The sequence below is a fragment of the Rhagoletis pomonella genome, unplaced genomic scaffold, assembly GCF_013731165.1.
Source record: "Rhagoletis pomonella isolate Grant_MI unplaced genomic scaffold, Rhpom_1.0 Rhpom_scaffold_00006, whole genome shotgun sequence".
In the NCBI taxonomy this organism is placed as follows: Eukaryota; Metazoa; Arthropoda; class Insecta; order Diptera; family Tephritidae; genus Rhagoletis; species Rhagoletis pomonella.
In genome coordinates this window covers 38,416,932-38,428,306 of record NW_023458560.1, presented here as the reverse complement: position 1 = coordinate 38,428,306, position 11,375 = coordinate 38,416,932, and positions in this window count along the sequence as shown.

Sequence of the window (11,375 nt, the reverse complement as noted above, 5' to 3'; positions counted from 1 at the left end):
TTTTTTTTTTTTTTTTTTTTTTAGTTTTTTCGTGCCGAGTAGTGGAAACAGGAGTTTGTTAAGTGTCGAGATCTAAAACTTTCAGCTACAGAATCAAATTCATCAGCTGATTGGATTGGTGCTGGAATGACAGTTAAAATCTTGACATAAACCACGGAATGATTCGTTTAGTTCAAAATTAGTTTTGCATGGCTTTAAAAATAGAGGTCGAAAGTGTCTTGACATTCGAGAAGGAATATTAAAATTTACCTCGGCCAGGAGGGCCGGGCTATTAATCAAGCCTGTCATTAATTTTACGATAAATATTATACCCAGCATTTCTCTACGACTTGCGAGTGTAGGCAAATTTATGAGCTTTAGACGACTTGTGTAAGGGGGGAGATTGTAATCTGAATCCCAGTTAAAATTACGCAATGCAAAAAGCAAGAATTGTTTTTGAATTGATTCAATCCTTTCTGAATGAACTTGGTAGCGGGGATTCCAAACAATAGATCCGTATTCTAGTATAGGTCTAACTAAACTGGTAAAAAGAGCTTTTGTAACATAAGGATCTTTGAACTCTTTTGACCATCGCCTTACAAATGCAAAAACGCCTTTGGCTTTATTGACTGTAACATTAATATGATGGTTGAAATTCAGTTTGGAATCCATTGTGATACCAAGATCGACAAAATTGGATACCTGCTCCAGATTATAATTTGATATTGAATAAACAGCTGGTTGAACAGCCCTCCGAGAGAAACACATAACTTTACATTTTTGAAGGTTTAGTGGCATATAGTTTGTATTACACCAACTAACCACGTTGTTCAGATCCGCTTGTAACAAAGACCTTTCTTCGATAGAGGACAATGTTTTAAAAAGTTTCACATCATCGGCATACATTAAAATTTTTGAATGTTTTATTATAGAAGAAATATCATTAATGAATATCAGGAACAGAATCGGACCAAGGTGGCTTCCCTGAGGAACTCCTGAAGAAACTTTAATGATGTTGGAAGAACAATTATTAACAATAACTCTTTGTGTTCTATCAGAGAGGTAAGATGAGATCCATTGAAGAAGACTGGGCTGAAAGCCGATTAGGTCGAGTTTACGGATGAGTAACGAGTGACATACTTTGTCAAAAGCTTTACTGAAATCGGTGTAAATTACGTCGGTATGAGCATTTTCTCTAAAACCGTTTGAGACATGAGTTGTAAACTCCAATAAATTAGTCATAGTAGATTTTCCTTTAGAAAACCCATGTTGAGATTGTGTAATTGAAGAAGATATAGAATATGTCAGCTGGTTAACAATAATTGCTTCGAATAATTTGGGGATAGCGGAGAGTTTCGCTATGCCTCGATAGTTTTCTATAGACGACCTGCAGCCGTTTTTGTGAAGTGGTATTATGAAAGACTCCTTCCAGGCTGACGGAAAAACGCCATGTTTAAGTGACAAATTGAATAGAGTTGTTAAAGGCTCGCAGATGTTCTCAGCGCAGTTTTTAAGAAAACAGGTCGGAATATGATCAGGTCCAGGCCTAAATGAAGCTTTTAAGGTTTTTAAAGAGTGTAAAACTTCATCGGAAGATATTACTGGAATATAAGCAGAGTTGATTAGACAAAGCTCGTACGGATAGTCTCCACTTATAGGGAAGTCTACAGAATAATTGGACCTAAAGAACCGAGCAAACATGTTGGCAATGAGTTGGCTGTCGCTAGATACAGTGTTGCGATAATGCATAGCGGACGGAAAACCATGTGTGTTGAATTTACGAAACCATAAAATGATTTAGGATTGGTAATTAAATTCTTCTTAATTTTACATAAATATGAATTATAACATTTCTTATTTAATGCAAAGTAGCTATGCCGCAAAACTGAGTACCTTAGGTAATCACTGTGTAAGCCCGTTCTTTTATACAGTTTAAAAGAGTGCGACTTTTTATTTTTCAATTTTTTAAGCTCTTTAGTGAACCATAATTGTATTGGTTCTTCATGAACAATATTACGTATTGGCACATACTTTCGAAACAAATTGAAAACAGTATCATTAAAGTGCTCAACGCTACGCTCCACGTCATCTCTATATATTGGCCAAGATAAATTTGAAAGTTCTTTGTTAATTTTCCTGAAATTTGCTTTCGCAAAAACATATCTAGTACTTGAACTTGACTTATTATTATGTATTTCATTTATGATTTCGTAGCTTAACTCAAGAGCAGGATGGTATGCATCTTCCGGCAAAACTAGGGGATCACACCGATTAATAGAGGCCTTCGGAACATCATCAACGTAAACGAGATCCAAGACCTTTCCAAACTTATTTGGACATATATTTATTTGTTTGAGGCAAAGTTCAGCCATTTCCTCCAGAAATACATTGTAACTATCTCTAGATGAAACTGGTACAACATCGGTGTCAATGATGTTCCATGAAATATGTGGCAGATTTAAATCGCCCAAAACAATCATAGAATCGGATGCCGTAAGCATTGCATTTACGGTCTCAAGTAAAGAAACTAGCTGCATATATACCGATACGGCAGAATTAGGAGGGATGTAGCAAAGAGCTAAATAAATATAAGTATTTCCAGCCTGTACACGTATTCATTTAAATTCGGTATATTCAATGACAGGAAGACTAACTTCCTCGGATGGTATCGATGAATGCACCGCAAAAAGAACACCACCGCCGATTCTGCCCACGCGGTCCCTCCTGTATATTTGATATTCATTTGGAAGAATTTCGGAATTAAAAATATGAGGTTTGAGCCATGTTTCGGTCAAGGAAATAATATTATAATTGCAGTCAAAACCTTTTAAATATAAGTCAGTTAATTTGGTATTCAAACCTCTAACGTTTTGATAGTAAATACTTAAATTAGACTTGCGAGTTAGTTTTTTGAATCCGAATTAAGATTAGAAATTTTAGCTACGTTATTATTACTTTTATTAGGTTTATACTAAAATGAACTATTTAGTAGTGAATCAAAATCTTCGGAAGCTACATCAATTTTAAAAGATGAAATATCGCGATCGTATTTAAAATTAAATTTACGAATAAATACATCTTTAGTTCTAATTTTAGTCGATATGTATGACTTTATATCATCCGAAGAAGTATCTTTAGCAAATCTAGAGACAAAGATTGATCTTCTCGGAGGAATTACAACCAACTTTTTGGTAATGATGTCTGATGTGCGGGGCTGCGAATTATTCGGAGGAACTAAGTAAGACAGTGGTGTTTGAGATGTTGATGGCAACACTGTTAAATCAACGGTTTGACTATTTTTAGAAGTAGACCTAGTGGATATGGCTTTAGAAATCGGAGGCTCCAATGCCTGAGGGCATGGAGAAGATAAATTAATAAGTTCTAAGGACTGGGATGGAGGATTTTTTTTACTAGAATCCGTGGCTGTCTTTTTAGGTGGACTAATAACATGCCCACCTTTATTTTCTCGGCTATCCTCAGAGTGTGGAGAGTCATCGAGACAAGTGAAAGACCTAAACTTTTTTTCGTAATGCTTAAATTTCTCAACAAGCGCCGACAGATCCTTCCCGATCTCAGAAAAACCATTTCTGGACTGCCTGAAGAATTTAAATAAATCAACTTCGGTTGATCTACATTTTTGACAAGACCAACGAAGACCCTTACCCTCGTTAATAGCGTCTAAAACTCTACCGCTCAAACCAGCACATTTTATATGGGCAATCCCATCGCAGAGCCAGCATGACACATAGGAGTCGCTTTTAACGTGGCAATTGGTGTAAATACACGACATGTTTAAAATTATATTTATTTTTAGGTTTTAGAAGCAAAAAAGCAAAAACGGTTTTGAAAACGATGTATTAATCAGTGAACCAATCAGCTGGTAAATATCAGTTAGCGAACAGTTTTAGATGCACTGTATATTTGACACCTAATAAACACAACGCAAACAGCTGTGACAAAGATGAAACAGCAGAAATGACAAAAAGACAAAAAGAGCAAAATCAATGTGCACAAACAAAAACAATTGTACAACAACAATATATTATATGAAACAAAATACTCGGCACATGCAATTAAGAATATCAAGTTAAATTAATCAAATTTACGGGAAATTTTGATGTTTTACTTATCTTTAAATTGTGCACCAGAAGTTTATTAACACTTTTTTAATTTTTTACTTTAATAAGCGTAAACAGCTTTATCAAAACACAAAATTTAAACAGATCACAGAAAAACACAGCTTCACAGCTTGATGTTTGCGTTCGAATCCATATTTTTTTAAACGTGATTAAATATTTGCATTTAAGATTTTTACACAGTATTTCTTATGCACATAAATATTTCTTTCTTCATGTACATACATATATAACAATTTTAGATTGAATTTCGAGTTTGCCAATAAAGATTGGAAAAATGGAATTTTAGTTTCTCAAATCACAGTCATCTGTTACTCAATGTAATTTGTTTTTTTTTTTCTTCATTTGGTGAGACACTAGAACATTTTCATTGTTTAATTTTTACATTTTAAAGCAACTTAAATTATTACAATTAAAAAAAATCATAAAATTTCAAAAATTACAAACACAGATATTCTGCATGCTTCCATTTTTTTTTTAATATCGTGGTGCACTCTTGAAACTTCACAGATATGTATGTTGCATTTGATGCCAAAGTCCATTGTCTCTAATATGAACATTCTATTTGAAAACTTCCCAAAGTTATTAAAAAAAACTATTATGATTTTTTTTCGAGTGACAATGAAAAACTGAGGAATTTCGGTACTTTTACGCCTAAATAAACATTTTAAGGCTAAAATTGTTCAAAAAAGTACTTGATTTACTTTTTACTGTACTTGTTTCTGGAACTCCATTGATTGAAATAAATGAAAGAAGAATGCTTTAGCGTTTTTTTTTCTGCCGATAGAAGGGAGTGACCCTAAAAAACAACTCATGAGATTTGCTCATATATGTATGCGTATAATGCACCGTTGGCCTTCTTAACTCTGTTCGCTATATTAGCTTTCCACGTAAGTCCTAGATATTTCACATTCTCGTTCAAACGAATCTCCACACCTATGAAGATTAGCGACGAGAGTGCAGGGCAGCCGTTTCTCAGTAAAAAAAATAAACTTAGGTAATTGTCATGGGCGTGGAGCCATCACTTCGGAAGTATTGCCTTTTTATGCTGAGTGTGAATTTATATATATTATTTCACAAGCTCATGTTTGTTTGGGTCAAATCCCGCAATCAATTTTTAACCAACTTCTCCATGAGCTGGATGACCATGCTATATGCTTGTTTTAAAAATATTTTTTTATGTGGTTCCACGATGCAAAATGTGTTTCTGCCTTCTGGTCCTTGTCTAGCTCACGCATTTCATAATATTGTCATATTAAGCAGCCATCTGATTTTGAGCGCAACCATCTCCGCTGGCAAAACTTCAAAGGGCAGAGAACTCGCATTTTTATGCCTTGCAAGAGTGTGTCATTATAAGAAACGAACACGAAAAGCGAAAGGGGCAATCAAAAGGCGACAATTTTTGGCAGAAACGAAAACACCATTAGTTAACTTGAACACGGGCGAAAAATGAACGTAATTTTCTTTAATTTTAATTATTTATTCATAAAAATATAGTTAAGTTATATTAAAATAAATAAGCAAAACTTGTCAATATATGTAGGTCGCATAGTCATAATAAGCACTATATTCCTGATTTGTGATGTTTATGGTTTTTGGTGGATAGTGCAGTAATACTCTATATTGCATTGCTGTTAGAAAATCGATACGATACTAAGGTTCTTCGATTCTAAAAAAATATCGGTATCGAATGGCAAAAGTATTAATATGGTATCAATATGGTATCGTATCGAAATTCGTGTCCCCAGGTTCGAGTGAAGAGCTCATCACAGAGACTACTGCCTATTTAAGACCCTGAGTGAACCTAACACAGATTTCGAAGAGGCAAAATATTTGGAGACTATATTAAGAAAATAACAGGGCAATTCTGGCAACTGTCTTACAACTCACCACAGCCTTTCGAAAGGCAAAAGTATTTTATATGACAATTGTCAATTCTGGTCACTATCTTGAAAGCTCTTTTCTGTCTTTAACTGAAACCAAGAAACTACATACTTTTCCTTTTAAACCAATTAAAAAAAGTGAATTAATTAAAAAAAAAAGGTTCTTAAAATTAAATGATATTAACAAAACCTGTTCCCTTTAAAACAATAAAACCTATAAATTAAAAGAAATTTAAATCAATTTAAAAAAAATAATAATTAAAAAATTGCAAAAATTAAATGAGTTTCAAAAGTTTTTATAAAATTAAAAAAATATTAATATCAAATTAACATAATCAAGAAATAAAACAAAAAAAATAAATAATTATAATAAAAAAAATAGAAAAAATTACACAAGTTCCTAGAAATTTAATATGTTTTAAAAAAATATTTTGTTCTTAAAATAGTATATTGCAAAAATTAAAGGAAAATAATTCTTTTTAAAATGATAAAATCTAAAAATAGATGAAATTTAAATGGAATTGGAAAAAAATAATTGAGAAATGAAAAAATAAAGTAAGTTCTTAAAAATTTTATAAAATTAAAAGAAATATTTTCCTTTTAAAATAATATATCCTAAATATTAAAAGAAGAAAGTTCTTTTTAAAACAATAAAATCTAAAAATAAAAGGGAAGTTAAATTTAAAAAATTTAGTTAAAGGAAAAACATATTTAAAAAAATGTGAGATTTTAACAAATGGTTTTTTTTTAACGATAAAATCAAAATATTTAATTAAAAAAAGAATAAATAAATGAAAACAAAAAATATGTAAAATAAGATTCTAAAAATTAAAAGAAATTTAAAAAATATATATTTTTATTTTAAAAGAATAAAATCTTATATAATATAAAACAAAAATAAATTGAAGTCAAAAGCAATTAGAAGAAAATTTTAAAAATTTAGCTACCCGAGGACGAGAACGCCATTGCTTTCTACACTCGGCCGTAAAATGATATAAGAATGTTCTTTGTCAAAAAAGCTTTTCGCCATGAAAGTTGGAAAAGGAGCTTTTTGTGTAAGACTTTCGTGTCATAATAAACGAAATCTTTTAAACTATCTTACCAACTATCTTTTTATTGTTTTCCAAAAGAATTTCAACTATCTTAGCCAGAATTGCCATGTAAATCTTTTTTGGTTGGCAATCAAACTGCTCTCGTACATTTATTTTATATCGTATTTTAATTAATTACAACTATTTGAACATGTGGAAAGTCTGCGCATAAAATTTAAATACCTCACGATCACCCTGATTAGTATACGCTGAAAATTTTTTCGATTTTTCATAGCACGTGTTAAGCGGAGAGTTATCATTTCATACCAAATTCGAATCGCAGATATTTTTTCTTTGAAAATGACACTCTGTATTCGCGACTAAAATACCATTTAAAAACTTGAATTTCGTCTTTCAAGGCAGAAAAATGCCTTGACTTTAAGATGTATAGCTCCTAGAATTTTTTACAAATTGCCGAAAACTTTTTTTTTAATATTTCGTAGTTTTTTTTTGCAATTACATTAAGTGACACAGCGTAAGGTCATAGACGTCTGGAAATACATATGTATGTAGGTACATTAGAGTGCATCACTCTCCGCTGAAAAAAATCGATACTGTTTTTCCATCGGAAACATACAAATATTTCGGGAAAATATTAAAATTTACGTGAGCTGGACCTAAAAAAAATCTAGTTTTTTGATATCTAAATAAGATTAGACAAATTAAAAAAAAAATCGCCTCAGATGATAGTAGAGTTTAACTTAACAGGCTTACATAAGAATGTTGAAAAATTTTATCAACGGACTCAAAATAACTAGAGTTTTGGAGTATGTATTTGCAAATCGGTCTAGCTCAGGTAATTCATAATATTTTTCCGAAATATTTTGGAGGAAGTCTTAAAATATAATACATTTTATAGTTCTGGTGGAAACACTGCACCCTAATGTACATTTGTACTTTCATGCGCTTCAACTAACAATTGCATTAACTGTGCTGGTACATACATATTTTCGTCTAGTCAGTGCTAAAAATACTACCTGCGAAATATTGATTAGAATTTTATCATTTTCATCGCAAAAAAAACACAAAAACAAAAATGAAAAATACAAAAAAAAGTACATACAACTATAATTTCCTCGCTGATTTGTATGTATGACATACCACCTTACACCTTATGACGGCAATGCTTAATAAGGCGAGAAAATCAAGAAAATAAATTCGGCACCAAACAAGCGCCAACGATCACTACTTGTTCGAATATTTTGCGATCAATTATTAAAGTGCTGAATTGCGAATTGCCATTCTCTGGTAATATAAAAATGCAAAAAAAAAAAGAAAATAAATAAATTAAAAATTAAAAAGTAAACATGAGAGAGTGTGTACATTAATATGGGTTGTATGTACATATGTATGTACCTACATATGTAAATAGGTGTGTATGAATGTAGAATGAGCATATGTACACAAAAGTATTTCCTTATGTCAGCGCTAGCGAATGCACTGTGTGCACTGCTGCAGTCTTATCGCTAATGGAGCAAAACCAAAAAATAATAAGAAAATTGTATGCATGTAAATACATATACTTACATTAGGCTGGGTCATTTTTTATTTTAATAAATCGCATGGTATTTCCTGATTCTGCAGATAATTCTATGAAAAATTATAGAGGAAATCTTGGGTCGGAAATGAGTTTCGAGCCGGTGCATTTTTAAATAAAAACATTTCCTTTTTACGATAATATTTTTTTCACCTTTTCTTAAAACTTTTATTTTGTATTTAAGTTTCTAACATTTTTTTTTATTTGCTTGAAACATTTTTAAGACAAAGTAAATACATCTGTTTTTTTGAATTTTAAACTTAAAAGATTAACAAACAGTAAAAATTGACGGTTTCTGTATTTCAATAACAAAAACTCTTCCATACAAAGACGACTTTTTATTTCTTTTTATATTTTTCTAACGAAAAAATGCCAAAATCCCTTTGTATTGATAAAATTAAATGGACTACGAAACTGTGTACTCAAAATCCATCTAAAATTTTTTACATTTTTACCAAAATTTTAAATTTTTTTTGAATACATATTGCACAAACTTTGAAACTTGGATTTATAAGTAAAATATATATTTACAAAAAAAAAATAAATAACAAAAAAAAACATTCAGTCTCATTGCGGGAGTCGTGTCGAATGCAAGTCGTTGTTCGAGAGTCAAATCGTATCGAAAATTTCATGTCATTGACTAAAATTTCGAGTCGACTAGTGTATTAAAACGGAAATACTTGGCAGCACTGCACAGTTTTCTACGATTTTCGTCGTTTACTTATTTCAACACGACAGTAGACAATGCCAATGTTGTCGAGTCGTACAATTTAGCCTACTTTACGACTTACGCAATGAGGCTGATTTTAAAAACTTGTGATTATGTGGTGCGATTCTAATTTTGACACAGGTTGTATAATTGCATGGTAAATATGGTAAATCAATTAAAAATGTTATAAACTAAAATATGTATAGGAATTTTGTATCCATTAGTTGTAAAAAAGGTGAACACTTTGTAAAACCGGCATATAACGATAAAACGAAATTTTGAGAAAAAGGAAAACTCAAAATTTCTTTTAAAAGTTAGGCTAGCAACTCATTTCCGACCTATTCTTTCTTCTACATTTTCTCTTAGAATTAACTATAGAAACAGAAAATACTATGCGATTCGTCGAAAAACTTTCGTCCGAACAATTTGACCCTCCCTAATATATGTACATACTAGAGGTATACGCCGCCGAGCCACGCCGCCGCCGCCGCCGTTTTTTGTCATTCCTCACGCGCCGCCGCCGAGTTACGAAAATATCGGCGCGGCAGCGGCGGCGGCGGCGTTCGGCGCCTAAGGAATTTTGTACAAAATTTTCATGATGTATGTACATTGAATACATCGTTTGAAGGAACTAAATATTACTTGTATAAAAACACAATTTTACGAAATGAAAATTACATTTTTAAATTAGTTTTTTTTTGCATAATTTGGACCACTGGACAAGAGTATGATCTCCTTTATTTTTTCCAAAATAGCATAACTTAGAAAAAACATAGGTAACATATTTTTTGACGACAGCGTTTATTACAGTTAAATTAGGGTCGAATACTGGTAATCTAACGATTTTTTCCGCAGTAGACAATTCTTTTCTATACTTCAAAGATACTACTTTTTTATACACCTACTACAACAACAAGAAACTTCTAACACATCAAAAACTTTAGCTCCAATATCTCAGAAAGCAGTTTTAATAGAAGCGGCCTCTTTGCATCTAACTCCTCAATTATTGAAGATAAATCAAAGACAAATTGATTTTTCTATGTATTTTTTTAATATTTTAAACAAACACTTTTTTGCTAATATTTACATTCGTAAGTTATTTTATTCTGGGGTCCCACATACGTATACAAGTACTAGGTGGCTGTGTGAAAATTACGTTAGCATTCCTTGGTGGTGGTCAAACCCCAGGAAGGTTTTGCTCCCTCGCATCGCTATGTTTTCTACACAGGGTTAAAGTTCCGTCTTTATGGTAAACATTAGTATTATTTTTCATTACATTTGGTTCTCCTTAGAAAAATTTGGCGCTTCATATTTTAGTGGAAGTTTTAACCATCTATAAGCCATTTTTTTCAACAGTGGGTCAAAAAGTCCCATTCTGGTTCGAGTTGATAAGACTATTGCAAAAATTTATTGATTAAATAGTACATACGGATCTGTAGAGAATATAGAGATCCGTGTGTGTATGTATGTATATACCTCAGACCTTCTTCTGTTCACCCATCAATCAGCGCCAGACACTCAACATTTTAATTCAAGTAGGAAGTAACAGTATTTAAATTTAAAACTAATTCAATAATGAAGTAAATAGAATTATAATAATAGAATAATTGGCATGGCGAATGCCTAACGCTGACGAGTTGAAATGATAAGATTAGTAGCTCTTTGAAATCTACCTTATGAGAAGTAGCGCCGGCGTTACCAGACGCGCCGGCGTCGCCGCCGCCGCCGAATCTTTTTGACGTTGACCACGCCGCCGCCGCAAAGCCTGTCGGCGTAAACCTCTAGTACATACACATATTCCTATTGGAAAGGCAATCAAAAATAACGAATTATTCGCTAGCGTTCCTCCTGCTGCTTCCGTGAATTTCGCGTGGGATTTTTTTTTATACATACATTTGATTTTCGCAATTACAAATGTTTCTTCTCATACTAATTAGCTTAGTATTTGCATGAGTGTATGTGCTTGTGTGTGTGTGTCAGCCGGTTCTCAAGCATCTGATCGTGCGCTTCTCGCCGCCAACACCGTCCACTTGTGTGTAG